The sequence below is a fragment of the Aethalodelphis obliquidens genome, unplaced genomic scaffold (genome assembly GCF_003676395.1).
Source record: "Aethalodelphis obliquidens isolate GAN/ISIS:26980383/991018 unplaced genomic scaffold, ASM367639v1 scaffold38, whole genome shotgun sequence".
Taxonomy (NCBI): domain Eukaryota; kingdom Metazoa; phylum Chordata; class Mammalia; order Artiodactyla; family Delphinidae; genus Aethalodelphis; species Aethalodelphis obliquidens.
Window position 1 is genome coordinate 17,783,070 of NW_020837982.1, and position 17,139 is coordinate 17,800,208.

The 17,139-nt window shown below is 48.3% G+C and overlaps 1 non-coding gene and 1 pseudogene across 1 annotated transcript; one reads left to right on the top strand and one right to left on the bottom strand.

Moving 5' to 3' along the window:
- The first annotated feature begins 6,757 nt into the window (after positions 1-6,757).
- LOC113633127 (receptor-binding cancer antigen expressed on SiSo cells pseudogene) lies at positions 6,758-8,017 on the top strand (annotated as a pseudogene).
- A 1,858-nt stretch (positions 8,018-9,875) lies between these two features.
- TRNAW-CCA (transfer RNA tryptophan (anticodon CCA)) lies at positions 9,876-9,947 on the bottom strand. Its single transcript has one exon. It is a non-coding gene; the product is annotated as a tRNA-Trp (tRNA).
- Between the last annotated feature and the right edge of the window lie 7,192 nt (positions 9,948-17,139).

The window sequence follows — 17,139 nt, forward strand, 5'->3', positions numbered from 1 at the left end:
ATGTCAATTCCAATCTCCCAATTCATCCCACCACCACACCACGCCCCCGCCACTTTCCCTGCTTGATGGCCATACTTTTGTTCTCTACACCTGTGTCTATATTTCTGCCCTGCAAACAGATTCACCTGTACCATTTTTCTAGGTTCCACATTTATGAATTAATATACGATATTTGTTTTTCTCTTTCTGACTTTCTTCACTCTGTATGACGGTCTCTAGATCCATCCACGTCTCTGCAAATGACCCAATTTCTTTCACTTTTATGGCTGAGTAATATTCCATCGTATATATGTACCATATCTTCTTTATCCATTGATCTGTCGATGGGCATTTAGGTTGCTTCCATGACCTGGCTATTGTAAATAGAGCTGCAATGAACATTGGGGTGCACGTGTCTTTTTGAATTATGGTTTTCTCTGGGTATAGGCCCAGTAGTGGGATTGCTGGGTCGTATGGAAGTTCTATTTTTAGTTTTTTAAGGAACCTCCATACTGTTCTCCATAGTGGCTGTATCAATTTACATTCCCACCAACAGTGCAAGAGGGTTCCCTTTTCTCCACGCCCTCTCCAGCATTTGTTCGTAGATTTTCTGATGATGCCCATTCTAACCGGTGTGAGGTGATACCTCATTGTAGTTCTGATTTGCATTTCTCTAATCATTAGTGACGTTGAGCAGCTTTTCATGTGCTTCTTGGCCATCTGTATGTCTTCTTTGGAGAAATGTCCATTTAGGTCTTCTGCCCTTTTTTTTTTTTTTTGTGGTACGCGGGCCTCTCACTGTTGTGGCCTCTCCTGTTGCGGAGCACAGGCTCTGGACGCGCAGGCTCAGTGGCCATGGCTCACGGGCCCAGCCGCTCCGCGGCATGTGGGATCTTCCCAGACCGGGGCACGAACCCGTGTCCCATGCATCGGCAGGCGGACTCTCAACCACTGCGTCACCAGGGAAGCCCTTCTGCCCATTTTTTGATTGGGTTGTTTACTTTTTTAATATTGAGCTGCATGAGCCGTTTATATACTTTGGAGATTAATCCTTTGTCCATTGATTTGTTTGCAAATATTTTCTCCCATTCTGAGGGCTGCCTTTTCATCTTTTTTTTTTTTTTTTTTTTTGCGGTATGCGGGCCTCTCACCATTGCGGCCCCTCCCATTGCGGAGCACAGGCTCCGGACGCGCAGGCTCAGCGGCCATGGCTCACGGGCACAGCCGCTCGGCGGCATGTGGGATCTTCCCAGACCGGGGCACGAACCCGTGTCCCCTGCATCGACAGGCGGACCCTCAACCACTGCGCCACCACGGAAGCCCTGCCTTTTCATCTTGATTGTAGTTTCCTTTGCTTTGCAAAAGCTTTTAAGTTTCATTAGGTCCCATTTGTTTATTTTTGTTTTTATTTCCATTACTCTAGGAGGTGGATCAAAAAAGATCTTGCTGTGATTTATGTCAAAGAGTGTTCTTCCTATGTTTTCCTCTAAGAGTTTTATAGTGTCCGGTCTTACATTTAGGTCTCAAATCCATTTTGAGTTTATTTTTGTGTATGATGTTACGGAGGGTTCTAAAACCTATGCATCCCATAGGTTTTGGATCATCGTGTTTTCATTGTAATTTGTCTCTAGGTATTTTTTTATTTCTTCAGTGATCTCTTGACTATTTAGTAATGAATTGTTTAGCCTCCATGTGTTTGTGTTTTTTACATTTTTCTCCCTGTAATTGCTTTCTAATCTCATAGCGTTGTGGTCAGAAAAAATGCTTGATATGATTTCAATTTTCTTAAATTTACCGAGGCTTGATTTGTGACTCAAGATGTGATCTATCCTGGAGAATGTTCCATGTGCACTTGAGAAGAAAGTGTAATCTGCTGGTTTTGGATGGAACGTCCTATAAACATCAATTAAATCTATCTGGTCTGTGGTGTCATTTAAAGCTTGTGTTTCCTTATTAATTTTCTGTCTGGATGATCTGTCCATTGGTGTAAGTGAGGTGTTAAAGTCCCCCACTATTATTGTGTTACTGTCGATTTCCTCTTTTATAGCTGTTAGCAGTTGCCTTATGTATTGAGGTGCTCCTATGTTGGGTGCATATATAATTGTTATATCTTCTCCTTGGATTGATCCCTTTATCATTATGTAGTGTCCTTCCTTGTCTCTTGTACATTCTTTATTTTAAAGTCTATTTTATCTGATGTGAGTATTGCTACTCCAGCTTTCTTTTGATTTCCATTTCCATGCAATACCTTTTTCCATCCTCTCACTTTGTCTGTATGTGTCCTAGGTCAGAAGTGGGTCTCTTGTAGACAGCATATATATGGGTCTTGTTTTTGTATCCATTCAGCGAGCCTGTGTCTTTTGGTTGGAGCATTTAATCCATTCATGTTTAAGGTAAGTATCAATATGTATGTTTCTATTACCATTTTCTTAATTGTTATGGGTTTGTTTTTGTAGGTCCTTTTCTTCTCTTGTGTTTCCCACTTAGAGAAGTTCCCTTAGCATTTATTGTAGAGCTGGTTTGGTGGTGCTGAATTCTCTTAGCTTTTCCTTGTCTGTAAAGCTTTAGATTTCTGCATCAAATCTGAATGAGATCCTCGTCAGTTAGAGTAATCTTGGTTGTAGGTTCTTCCCTTTCACCACTTTCAATATATCATGCCACTCCCTTCTGGCTTGTAGAGTTTCTGCTGAGAAATCAGCTGTTAACCTTATGGGAGTTCCCTTGTATGTTATTTGTTGTTTTTCCCTTGTTGCTTTCAATAATTTTTCTTTGTCTTTAATTTTTGTCAATTTGATTACTATGTGTCTCAACATGTTTCTCCTTGGGTTTATCCTGCCTGGGACTCTCTGCACTTCCTGGACTTGGGTGGCTATTTCCTTTCCCATATTAGGGAAGTTTTTGACTATAATCTCCTCAAACATTTTCTTGGGTCCTTTCTCTCTCTCTTCTCCTTCTGGGACCCCTCTAATGTGAACGTTGGTGTGTTTAATGTTGTCCCAGAGGTCTCTTAGGCTGTCTTCATTTCTTTTCATTCTTTTTTCTTTATTCTGTTCCACAGCAGTGAATTCCACCATTCTGTCTTCCAGGTCACTTATCCGTTCTTCTGCCTCAGTTATTCTGCTATTGATTCCTTCTAGTGTAGTTTTCATTTCAGTTTTTGTATTGTTCATCTCTGTTTGTTTGTTCTTTAATTCTTCTAGGTGTTTGTCCTTTAATTCTTCTAGGTCTTTGTTAAACATTTCTTCCGTCTTCTCCGATCTTTGCCTCCATTTTTTTCTGAGGTCCTGGATCATCTTCACTATCGTTATTCTGAATTCTTTTTCTGCAAGGTTGCCTATCTCCACTTCATTTAGTTGTTTTTCTGGGGTTTTATCTTGTTCTGTCATCTGGTACATAGTCCTCTGCCTTTTCATCTTGTCTATCTCTCTGTGAATGTGGTTTTTGTTCCACAGGCTGCAGGACTGTAGTTCTTCTTGCTTCTGCTGTCTGCCCTCTGGTGGATGAGGCTATCTAAGAGGCTTGTGCCAGCTTCCTGATGGGAGGGACTGGTGGTAGGTAGAGCTTGGTGTTGCTCTGGTGGGCAGAGCTCAGTAAAACTTTAATCTACTTGTCTGCTGATGGGTGGGGCTGGGTTCCCTCCCTGTTGGTTGTTTGGCCTGAGGCGACCCAGCACTGGCGTCTACCCGGCCCTTTGGTGGGGCTAATGGTGGACTCTGGGAGAGCTCACGCCAAGGAATACTTCCCAGAACTTCTGCTGCCAGTGTCCTTGTCCCCACGGTGAGCCACATCCACCCCCTGCCTCTGCAGGAGACTCTCCACCAACACTAGCAGGTAGGTCTGGTTCAGTCTCCCCTGGGGTCACTACTCCTTCCCCTGCGTCCTGATGCACACACTACTTTGTATGTGCCCTCCAAGAGTGGAGTATCTGTTTCCCCCAATCCTGTCAAAGTCCTGCAATCAAATCCCGCTAACCTTCAAAGTCTGATTCTCTAGGAATTCCTCCTCCTGTTGCCGGACCCCCAGGTTGGGAAGCCTGACGTGGGGCTCAGAACCTTCACTCCAGTGGGTGGACTTCTGTGGTATAAGTGTTCTCCAGTCTGTGAGTCACCCACCCAGCGGTTATGGGATTTGATTTTACTGTGATTGCGCCCCTCCTACCGTCTCATTGCAGCTTCTCCTTTGTCTTTGGATGTGGGGTATCTTTTTTGGTGAGTTCCAGTGTCTTCCTGTTGATGATTGTTCAGCAGTTAGTTGTGATTCCGGTGCTCTCACAAGAGGGAGTGAGCGCACGTCCTTCTACTCTGCCATCTTGCACCAATCTCCCCAAATCTTTATATCTTTTTTTTTGCGGTACGCAGGCCTCTCACTGTTGTGGCCTCTCCCGTTGCGGAGCACAGGCTCCGGACGCGCAGGCTCAGCGGCCATGGCTCACGGGCCCAGCCGCTCCACGGCATGTGGGATCCTACCGGACCAGGGCACGAACCCGTGTCCCCTGCATCGGCAGGCGGACTCTCAACCACTGCGCCACCAGGGCAGCCCCGCTATTGTTTATTTATGGTCTCGGCTTTTAGCTCTACCCATTTTCATTTTCTTTGGTCCTAGTCCTTGCCTCCCAGATCTTTGTCTTGGGTCATTTTCCTTCTTCCTGAAGTACATCCTTCACATAGTCCTTCAGGGAGGGATGCTGGTGGTTTCATTTACTTGAAAATATCTCTGTTCTTGAAAGATAATTTCCCAAGTATATAATCGTAGGTTGGCAGTTACTTTCTTTCAGTAGTTTGGAAGTATTAGTGCACTTTTCCTGGCTTCCATTGCTGCTGCTGAGAACTCTGCTTCAGTCTAAGTGTTAGTTTGTTTTTTTAAAAAATAATCTTTTTTTCCCCCTCTAGTCATTTTTAAAATCCTTACTTTCTCTACTGTGCATTTCTTTATGTGGTATATAGGTATTCTATCTTGATTTATTTTCTTTTAAAATATACTATGAGGGCTTCCCTGGTGGCACAGTGGTTAAGAATATGCCTGCCAATGCAGGGGACACGGGTTTGAGCCCTGGGAAGATCCCGCATGCCGCGGAGCAACTAAGCCCGTGCACCACAACTACTGAGCCTGTGCTCTAGAGCCCATGAGCCACAACTACTGAAGCCCGCGCACCTAGAGCCCATGCACCGCAACAAGAGAAGCCACCGCAATGAGAAGCCTGCGCACCACAACGAAGAGTAGCCCCCGCTCGCCACAGCTAGAGAAAAGCCTGTGCGCAGCAACAAAGACCCAACGCAGCCAAAAATAAATAAATAAAATAATGATTTTTTAAAAAGAAAGCAAGCCTAGGTTTGAAAAAATAAAATATTGGGTTTCCCTGGTGGCGCAGTGGTTGAGAGTCCGCCTGCCGATGCAGGGGACACGGGTTCGTGCCCCGGTCCGGGAAGATCCCACATGCCGCGGAGCGGCTGGGCCCGTGAGCCATGGCCGCTGAGCCTGTGCGTCCGGAGCCTGTGCTCCGCAACGGGAGAGGCCACGACAGTGAGAGGCCCGCATACCGCAAAAAAATAAATAAATAAAATAAAATATATTATGAGCACATTTTGCCTGGGACTTTATATGCTAAAACTAGATGGACTGTTTTGTTTTTTTTTAATTGGAGTATAGTTTCTGTACAATGTTGTGTTAGTTTCTACTGTAGAGCACAGTGAACCAGCTAGACGGATGCATATATTCCCTCTTTTTCGGATTTCCTTCCCATTTAGGTCACTGCAGAGCACTGAGTAGAGTTCCCTGCACTATACAGTAGTTTCTCATTAGTTACCTATTTTATACATAGTATCAATAGTGTATATATGTTGGGACTTCCCTGGTGGCACAGTGGTTAAGAATCCGTCTGCAAATGCAGGGGACATGGGTTTGAGCCCTGGTCTGGGAAGATCCCACATGCCGTGAAGCAACTGGGCCCGTGTGCCACAACTACTGAGCCCACATGCCTAGAGCCCGTGCACCACAATGAAGAGTAGCCCCTGCTCACCACAACTGGAGAAAGCCCGCATGAAGCAACGAAGACAAAACCCAGCCCAAAATAAAGAAATTAAATTAATTAAAAAAAATAGTGTATATATGTCAATCCCCATCTCCCAATTCGTCCCCCGCCCCGCAGAAGGCCTGTTTTGAGGATGTATTTTTTTCAGAGAGAATTTACTTCTGCCAGCATGCTGGGGGTCCTACTGACTGGGGAATTGTCCATTAACTTCTTGACTTGGAGATTTTGGACTATGCCTGTGGAGTGAACGCTGACCTGAAACTCACGTTTCATAAAGTTAGATCTCATGAACTTCTAACCAGATTTAATAAATATTAATGTCTTGGCTACTTTCATTACAAAATTTTTTTAAAGTAGAACCTGCTTCCATCCCCTCTTCCTCCTCATTCCCTGGGTGGGAACCACTCTCCCAGAGCTGGTGTGTATAATTCCGATGCACAGTCCAACACGGATACATATTAAGTATGTATCCATTAACAGGTATAGTACGTGTTTACATTCTTTGTGTGTTTAAATTTTTTGTGCAGAGGGGGAGGGGCAGGCCTTGCTCCTTCCCAGGCAGATTTTTCCAAAATCCAAATCCCAGCCCACTAGGCACCCACTTGGAGCAATTGAGAGCGTTTCACCAAACGCCGTGCATATGGCATCAGACTGTGTAAACTGAAAAACGCTCCTGTCATTTTTCGCATCTGTGCAGTGGGTATGATTCTTTTTTTTCTCATCAGTCAATTTCAGGTTTCGATTCCCACCATGGCTATCACACAGTTTCGGTATTTAAAGTTTGTACCTACCTAGCAACAGTATTCTCATTCCTAAAGAGATTAATAGGCAGATCTGGCAGAGGCCGGAAATTAAGTGGAGACTAAATAACTTTCCCAGCTACAGTTGATTATTCATCAGTTGCTAAACAGACAGACGTTGAAGAGTGGACTTCTTGAGATGCAGATACACCCACAAGTGTAAAGATTAAAGGAGGGAATAGGAATGTGGCAACACAACAAAATGCTTTAGAAAAACTGGAACCTGAGTATTTTAAGGACATGACACCAACTTTAAGGAAAACTCAGAAAATCATTATTAAGCAGAGAGAACCATTAAATTTCGGCATCCCAGATGGCAGCACAGGTTTCTCTAATAGCCTAGCAGCTACACAAGATATGCCTTTTATTCACCAATCTCCTGAATTAGGTGACATGGATACCTGGCAGGAAAATACCAGTGCACAGGAAGAAGACGATGCGGCAAGCCGAAGAAGTTCTGAGGCAGGAGAAGACAGCACACAGAGAAAAGAGAGCAGCAGAACAACAAAGGAAGAAAATGGAAAAGGAAGCACAGCGGCTGATGAAGAAGGAACAAAACACAATCGGTGTGAAACTTTCGTAACAAATGTTCTTCAGATGTCATGGTGCCAGTGGGAGAAATAAGAGCTCCACAACCCAAGCAACATTCGCATGGAGCTAAGAGTATTTTCAGAATACAGATACACTGTTTGACTTTAATGCATTCATCAGGCCACCCAGGACACCAGGAATCTCTCAAAAGTCCCTTGAACTCTTAGTGATTGAGACTCAAAGAACAAAAAAGACTTATGAGATATTTCCTTCAACATGTTCCAACTGTAAGACAATTGTTTGCTGTAGAGAAATTATTACAAATGGCATATATCAGTACCTTTTCAAGCTGGTGTTTCTAGCTTAATAAATGGGTGTAAATCATTTTATGGTGGGAAACAACTCTCCTGTCTATAATGATTTCCTTCAATGTGCATAATGATAAAATGAATTATTTTAAATATTCTTTTGTTTCCATGATTACCTAACCTAAATCAGACAAACCTTTAACTTCTCATTTCTGTTGTCAGAAGCTGGTGTTGACATACATTTCCTCTAACTTGAACTGGCATTGTTCATGTTTGATACAACATTAAGGAATTTGGTAATTTTGGTTTTCAAGAAAATGACATTAAATGCAATAATATATCACAAAAAAATAAAGTTTTTCTGCAACTTGCTTTTTTTTCGGAGAAAAAAATTTATTTTATTTAGTAATTCGTTTTCTGCTGTTGTTTTTAATTTACGAGAATTTTAAAAGAAAATAAATGCAATAGTGCTGCATACATTTGATATTCTATTAAAAATTTAAAAATCATGTTAATTTTTTGTTTCATGAACAGCTCATGTACTCAAACCTGACGGTAATAACATACAGAAATTTCACTGACAATATGCAATAAAAATTATTCAAAGTGGCAGAGCAAATCATTTTTGAGAATCACCTTCACCGTGTTTTCTAGTAACCTCCATAAGATTAGCTCCTGTAACCGGAGCATTCTGTGTCTATCTTTCAGTGTTCCTTTCTCTTCTGAAGGCAAGGGGAATTGAACAACTGTGGGGGAAGAGTGGATCCTGGGGGTTTTACTCTTTTTGCAGGAACCCAGAAGGGTCTTTTTACATCGTTATTCACAAAAGTAGCGGCTGCTCCCTTTGGACCTAAAATCCCCCAATTCTTCCAACCTGATGTACGTGCTCACCCAAGACTACCATGCTCCCTGCATCCTCACCGTCCCCTTCAAGGAACCCCTTGACATGTTTTTCCTTTCCACGTGTGAGTTCTCTGAATGCACAGGTGTGCGCCCGGAGTCAGCAACAGAGACATTCATGGTTCAGTGGATAGCTTACACGTCTGAAGCAAGGCCCTGGAGCGACACCCCACGGTGGGCTGCAAACTGAAGGCAGGACATGGTGGTAGCCTCCGCTCCCAAGGGGAAGGGGAGCGGGCCCTTTATAGAGGGAATTACATCAGGTGGCCTCATTAGCTACCAGGGAAATCAGTGGAGGGGCAGGCCCCTCACCGCCCTTACGGTAAGCTGTCACCAGCTGGGTCCTGGGCATAGGGGTAGGTGAAACAGGCCCTGGCCGGGCAGGGGAACGTGCAGACAGCAAGAGAACAGCCATCTTGCGTGGCCTGGCCATACAGCCCCTGAGACCCCTGATTTTCTGCACGCCCCCTCAGCAGATCTGCTCCTAGCTTGCAGCCACAGATACTAACACCGGAGGCTTAAGGGCTTCCTGTCATTTAAGATTCCAAACGCTTTCTTCTTGTCTGGCTCTTCTGCCCACATAGTAACAGGGCCGGTCCTGGTCTTCGGGGACAGCCGCGCAAGACCGCGCAGGAGCGGGCTCGCCGCCCGAGCGGGTGCGACCGCCGTCAGGGGCGAGGGCGTGGAGCGCCTGCGGGGAAGCCCGGCTCTCCCCTCCCGGGGCATCTCGGGGCCGCGGGGCTGCGCAGAGCTCGGCCGTCGCTCCGAGGCCCCCGTAGGCTGCCGTCCCCGCGGCGGGTGTGGACGCCCCCCCGCGTGTGCGAGGCCGCGCCCAGGGCCCGGGGGAGCACGAGCAGCCCCCGCCGCCGTCCAGGCCCCCGTGTGGGCTCCACCTGCGGCCAGACCTGCGGACGCGAACGTCCTGCCGCGTCCACGTGCGGCCGAGCCCGCGGGGCGGTCAGATGAGGGCCACCTGCGGGGTCACGTGCAGAAGGCGCGGCGCCTCCCGGGGCGGGGGGGGGGGGGCCACTTCCCGCCGGGACACCCTCCGGGGACGAGGTCACGCGGGGCTGCGGGGTGGGGGCGGGGAGACGGGCGGGGCGGGAGGGGTGGGGGCGGGGAGGGGCGCTCCGAGGCTCGACGCACCGCCCCCTGCCGGTCCCGGGAGGAGCTGCGCGTTTATCAGCCCTATGTTCCCGCTGGGAAGAAAAAGAGTGGGTTTTCCGAGCAGCTGACAGGATAATTAACCTCCGTGAGGCCAAATTCCTCGCGTGGGGCAGCCACTCCGCTCCTCACGAGCCCCTGCACTTCAGAGGAAAAAAGCCGGCTTGACCCCGACGTGACTTGAACACGCAACCTTCTGATCTGGAGTCAGACGCGCTACCATTGCGCCACGAGGTCACAGCGAGCGTGAGCGTCCGTGTCATTAAAGGCCTCGCTGAGGCGGCGCCGTCGCGCGGCCCCGGAGACGCAGGCGCTGTCTCCGCGCCGCCCGCCCCCACTCGGAGGAGGAGCCGGCCGCCACGCGCCTGCGCGACCGGGGGAGGGGCGCCGCGAGCGAGTGCGGGGCGTGGCCGAGGCCGGGGCCCCGACTCCTTCCAGAGACCCCCCAAAAAGAAAGGGGGGTGGGCATCTCCCATCGCCGGGAAACTAAGGACTTAATAAACGAGCTTGATAAACGCAAGGACTTGACTATTTTTTTTCACTTTGCAAATCAGCTCACTGCATTTGTCAATTTTTAAAAACTGAAGTATAGTTGATTTACAATGATTATATTTAAACTATAAAAATAAACATTGTCTTTGAGGAAAGCCAGAACAGCGCCTGGAAGAAAATTAGAATCTTTGACCATCCACCATCCAGACATAACCACTGCTAATACTTCCATGTGCGGTATTTCTTTTTGCAGATTTTTACCGGCTACATCCACATCCCAAATATGTTATGGACTTTCAGCTGACAGCACACATCCGGAAAAGTAGCCATGAATTTTCACAGAGGGCAAATACTTGTGTATCCGGCGCCCAGATGGAGAAAGACATTAGCACCCGCCCCTTCCAGCCGCTTCACATCCGATTTTGAGATGAGATTATATTGTACCTAACATTTTAATATTCTCACTTCTCACTGTACTGTCCGCATATTTTAGTTGATATGTTTTCTAGCATAATGTTAAAGGGTCCATTGTCCACCTCATGGGAGTCCTAAGACCCTGCTTCTGGATAGTACTTTTCCCTTTTTATTAAATAAGAAAAATAAAACTATTAAATAAGGGAGTAAATATGCTTTTAAGTAAAAAAGCTACTAAGAAAGAAAGAGCGCTATCCTGGCCTGCTTAAGAACAAGAAGCATCAATTAACTCAATAAATACAACACCCGCAGGGCCTGGTGTTCTTTAGAGAGATGGAGCCGCCCCGCCTTTGCTGTCTGATGCTCTCCCCCACCTTTGCCGTCTGATGCTCTCCGTGAACTTGGGGTTGGGGGCAGCTGAGACCGCCAGAGCATCTACTGTCTAACAGGAAAGGAGGCGCGGCTGCTTCTGTGTTTGTGGCCATGTGTGACACTAGCGGCATTTGGAATTGACCCCAGGGCTGTTAGAGAAGCAGAGGCCAGGAGGCTCTATCTCTGTGCTCCCGAGGGAAGAGCCAGCCAGCTCACAGCATGATTGCTGATGCCATGTCCAGATTCCAAGTAGCAAGAGACCAGAGTCACCTCCTTATTGCTTTTGGTGGCCCAGGGGTGACGTGGACCCTGACAGGGGGCGGGGGGAGGAATGGGGGGACCAAGCGAGTGGAGGCAGTGAATGAGGTGGAGTCCCCAGGTTTGGATTCACCTTCAGGCTGATCACACACTCCTTTCCCTTCTCCCCCCGCAAGCCCTCCAGCCTTGGCCGCACAGCAAAGTCACTGTGAGGAAGAGCCAGTGCCCTTCCCACAGAGGCCAAGGGCCCAGAATCCACTGGGAAGAACGCCTCACCCACAAGGAAAGACCAGAGACGCTCTTGAAATCCTGCTCAGAATTTTGGATACACACGTCCCGGCCCCTCTTCTCCTGGGATGTGGAAGCAAAACCTGATGTTTAATTGTGCTGTGGCTGCACCCCTACGGGACAGTGTGGTGACGCAAATGGACAAAGGGATTAAAGAGGTTGGTGCAGGTAGTGTACAGGGACCCCTTTGGAAAGTGAGAGCCCTGCCTGCCAGAACAGACCAGAGTGCAGCAGTGCAGGGGTCATGCAGTTGTGCAGGGTCACGTCGTCTTTTGTGGTTTTACTGCTTTTTGAGTTTTTTTTGGGCCGTGCAGCATGAACCCGTGCCCTGGGCATTGGGGGCACGGAGTGTTAACCACTGGCCCGCCAGGGAAGTCCCCCAATTTTTGTTTTTCAAAATACTGAATTTTAAAAATTTATCTTAACTCCTGAGGTTTTTGGTGTCCCTACCCCCGGGAGAATGCCTCACTCACCTCACCCTAGTTCCGGCCTTGCTGCTCACCAAAATTCTGCTGATGCCTAGAAATCGCAAAGAACTGCTTCCTTATTTTAGGTCTAAACACTATATTACACCAAACAACAAAAACAAAACAAAACAACTCCCCCCCCCAAAAAAAAAAACCACCCACAGGGCTTCCCTGGTGGCACAGTGGTTGAGAGTACGCCTGCCGATGCAGGGGACACGGGTTCGTGCCCCGGTCCGGGAGGATCCCACATGCCACGGAGCGGCTTGGCCCGTGAGCCGTGGCTGCTGGGCCTGCGCGTCCGGAGCCTGTGCTCCGCAACAGGAGAGGCCACAGCAGTGAGAGGCCCGCGTACCGCAAAAAAAAGAAAAAAAGATTGTTCGCGTCAAAGTTGTGCTTGTAACGGCAAAGCCCAGGAGCCAGCTGGACTGTTCCATTTTACAAGCTCAGTCTGGATTTCCAAGCGAATGAGCAGGGGAGCTGGCCTTGGCAAGTGCCGGCATCTAGGAGCTACCCGAATAAAGGGATGTCGTACTCAGACTCTAGGAATAACTGCCGTGGAGCAAGAATGCCGGGATGGAACATTTAAATTGTTCATTACAAATACCGGCAGCCAACGTTGCGTAACCCGGAGCCCCGGGCCGAGGACAGGACTCCTCCAAGCTGTGGCCTCCTGATTGACAAGAAAGGCCAGTCACAGCCCGTGACGAGAGATGGAAGCCCCTGGCCGCCGCACAGAGGGAAAAAACTGCAGATTTGGGGAGAATGGAAGAAGTTTTCACATATTGAGGTGGGGGGGAAGTCATTCTGGTTATACACGAGCTAACTCGAATTATATGCTAACCAAACAGCCTGTGTGTGCTGTCCAACATATACTGCACATCTGCTGTAAAGAAAAGGGTGCACTGACCGGAAGTAAAGAATGTCCATATTAAAAATAAAGATGGGGCTTCCCAGGTGGCGCAGTGGTTGAGAGTCCGCCTGCCGATGCAGGGGACACGGGTTCTTGCCCCGGTCTGGGAGGATCCCACCTGCCGCGGAGCGGCTGGGCCCGTGAGCCATGGCCGCTGAGCCTGTGCGTCCGGAGCCTGTGCTCCGCAGTGGGAGGGGCCACAACAGTGAGAGGCCCGCGTACCACAAAAAAAATAAATAAATAAATAAATAAAGATGAAATGCCTCCCTTTCTGGGACGCCGGCGCTGGTTTCTCCTTTGATGGTAAGACTCCCTTCACAGGTGCCAAGGCCACCCTGGCTCACTTTGTATTTGCTGGTCCGTTTTTTTTGAAGGAATGTGTCCCTGACTTGTTTGATGTTGTTCGTTCTGACAAGATATAAAACTGCGCTGAAAACCATGCTTCTCTGTAGCAGATCCTCAGAGCTACTGAGAGCCTGTCTCCCGGGCTACAGGCCTCAGTTTGGCTCAAATAAAACTCTTTTCCATTCCCATTATAGTTTGGTTATTGATTATTTGTGTCAACAGGGAGTCCGTGAACTTCAGGCATTTAGATTTTCGATTTTTTTGGTTTTTTTAAATATTTTTTTATTTATTTGGCTGCCCTGGGTCTTAACTGCGGCATGTGGGATCTAGTTCCCTGACCAGGGATCAAATCTGGACCGCCTGCATTGGGAGCGCAGAGTCTTAGCCACTGGACCACCAGGGAAGTCCCGACGATTTTGTTTTATGCCAGGTTTTCCTCCTTTGCTATGTGCCTCAAAAACCTTGATTAGGAAAGAAACCCTCCCTTAAGATGGGAAAATCCAAGAGGATTACAGTTGGAAAGTCTGCACCTCCCTGCCTGTCCTTCCCCTTTTAAAGTTTCTGTGACCCTATTAGGTTTTGGTTTTGCTGAGGACATACTTCAGTATAAACCCGAGTAAGTTTGGCTGGGCTCGAATGTCTTCAATGATCTAATGAAAAGGTTGCCACACTTGTTCGTGGTCAGAAGAGACTGGGGCAGTGTGGATGCCCTTCACCTTGGATAAATGGAGAGCCAGAAGCAGAAAGTTCTGTCTGCAGGGTATCGGCTGTGGGTGTACCTAGCGAGAGACAAGGGTCCTGTCCAGCTAGTCCCCACGTGACAATAAATGTGACTTTCTCAACTTTGCCCCATGTGACAATGTTGGAGATGTTTTTCAGCCTAGAGGTCTTGACTCGGCATTTTACTAAACCCAAAAGCCCTGCTTGCCGTCACCCGCCAGATGCCGCTGATGGCAACTGGGGGCTACGCACAGAGGCCTCGATGGCAGACAGGACCCTGTAACTCCATCAACAGTCAGAGGAAGACAATGCCATGTTTTGGGGACTAAAACAGCTGTCTTCCAACATGGAAGAACTATAAAAGGGAGAGCCGTTTCCCTATTCATCAGAATTTAAATATGGGCTTAAACTGCCTTAGACAAGAAAGGATTACTGTGGAAGATTCCCTCTACCAAGCAGGTGGCGAGCATACCAGCCCCGTCCTCGCCGCCTGCTAACTATGTGCCACTGGATAGGTCACCTGACGTTTCTTTGCCCTAGAGTCCTCAATTCTAAACTGTGATATAACCAATCTCAAAGGGCTGTTGGGAAGGACAAGCCAAGGAATGCTCTGGAAATGGGTTCCAGAGAGCACAATGCTTTGTTTCCTAATTCTTAGCATGTCTACTAGGCTTCCGCGGACATGTCAGAATTTAGGACTTCGGAGTCGTCAGGGCTGCCAGGACTGTGGGGCAAGATGTGATTTAACCTACTTCTAGGCTCTCTCTAAGCGCGAATAGTAACTAAGCCTGCTGTCAATACTTACACCAGAGTCGCATAAGCCAGCAGATGGCTACGGCACAGCTCCCTTTTCCACTTTACCTTCTTCTGTTGTTTCCCCCTCTCCTTTCTCTCGAATATGTATTGTTCTTCTCTGATTAGGCTTTAACGGAGTCCAACCGAATCACCCTAATTGCATCCCCAGAGCAGCCAGTGTGATCTTGGACTATCTGATGGATGTGTAAATTGGGGAGGCATCACCACAAAACGACTCATAAACCTACAAGTGGCCTGGAAACTCAGATCTTTGCAATTTTATCACTTTTACGAGGACCTACTATGCCCCTGGCACCGTGGTAGGTATTTTATGTGTTACTTCATTTAATCTTCACAACCAATACGCTCTTTAATTCTTCATTGGACTTTGCCTTCTTTGATGGTTGAATGGTCAGGCCCCATAAATGGCTGCTCTCTTGCTCTCTGTTCGTCCCCTGCCCACCCCGGCCCTGCCTCACCCCTACCTTATGCGCGATTGCCTCCCCATCTTAATCTGAAAGTTTAATCAGTAACTATCCGCGTGATCAGCCTGACCCCCAGCTAATGATCGTTCTAGCCCTCGGACTGGAGCGGCTCCAGTGTGTTCAGTCATTGCCAGGAAACATCGACCCTCATGATGGTTGCTAACTCAGAGCTGTGCGAGACCTGTTCCTTCAAGCAGCTCCCCCATTGACCAAGGGGTGCTTCTGACCTCATGCTCCGTAAACCTGAGAGCTCTCCTCCCCACAGTGAAGATTGCCACCGTGTCCTGCCTGCCCTGTGCCGTACACAGTGGGGTGTCACTCCAGGACCTTTGCCTCTGCCGTGTAAGATTCCCCGTCCAATAAACAGATGCCTCTGTGGCTGTCTCCTGGCTCTTTCTTCCATCTTCACCGCTGGGCAATTACAAGGACTGCAGGACTGAGGTGTGCAGCCCAACAACGGTCTTTATTCATTTTTCTCCATTTTTTCTCACGTGAAATAACTCCCTTGGAAGAGCCTTGTGTTATTTTTTAACTTTCCCAAAGAGATTTTTCTGCTTTGGGCTTCCATTCATATTTTGATAGTATAAGGACTCTGCCATTTTTACAGAGATATTTTCGAATGTTTAATCTGTTGTTCAGTCTGTTGATATCTTCTCTTCCTGAAGGGAAGTGTTCCTAAGAATAAAATAGGAATTACTATAGGCTCCCAAACTCTTCTAGAAAGTCTGGCCAAGGACTGAGGTCCCCATCTCCCTCAGGAGCCAACCAGCCAACCAATCCTGGGGAACCTCGGGAAAGAACTGCACTCTCCACGCCTTTGAGAGCTGGGGGCTAAGCCCTATTTTGAGCTTCTGACATTTCTTATCCAGAAGGACATCCTGTCTGCACCTGTCAAAACTTTTAGACACTCCCAAGACCTAGTTCCTGGTTCTCTTCTTCAGTTTTCCTCTACAGGCGGGACCCTTCTTTTACTTCCCACACTCTCAACTCAGTTTCTTTTATGGATATTTCCAGAAGTTCAGTGAGGTCCAGAATAAGTTTGTTCCAAGGCTCTAGAGCTGTCCCGCTGTTCCGTTTGTGCCTACGCCGCCCGTCCTTCCCAGGGCAGTGCTGCTCCAGGCTGCGCCCCCCGCCTAGCTCCCCGGACCTTCACGAACGAGGCCAGGAGGGAGGCAAGAGCAGGTGCGAAGGCAAGGGTGGGCCCAAGAGACTCAACTGCTGGAGGCAGCGGGCCCGGGCCTGGACAGGCGGTGGGCGAGGGCTGGCCTCAGCTGGGCGCAGGCAGGACGCACCTGCGTGACTAGCACAGCCTCAAGTGCACGAGCTCGGCTTTTAGCCCCGCCCTGCACCCGGCCGACCAATCCCGCTGCGGCTCCACGTGCGTCACAATGGCGCGTCAGTGACGTCATGTGGCCCCACGTGACTCATCCCGGAAGTCCTCCCAGCCTGCCCTTCACCCTCCTTTCTGCATCCCGAGGACTCTCCGCCTCTGTCCAGTCTGGACGTCACCAGGTTATTGTTAAACTTATCATTGAGTTTATCGAGGCCTATTGCCCCTGAGGCCGCAGATGAGCTGACTTAGGAAAGCTGCAAGGGGAATCTGAGGGCGCAGGAAATGAGGTGCTGTGCCTCAAGGTCCACTCTTACTTGCTGAGCATGGATTTTGTGAGCTCTTAAACGTGGCGTATGTTGGCTCCTAGTGGAGAGTGAACACTGTCCCCGCCGAGTGAGTAATTAAGGCCGGATGAGAGTCGCAAGTGTTGCCCCCGAAGGCCCTAACCCTCTCCGTGTTCCCAAAGTGAAGTCCACGAAGGGGTCTGTGTGAGGTGGGCAAGAGGTGCAAGTGGTCACGGAAACGTTTCCTGATGCCCCGACTGACCCGC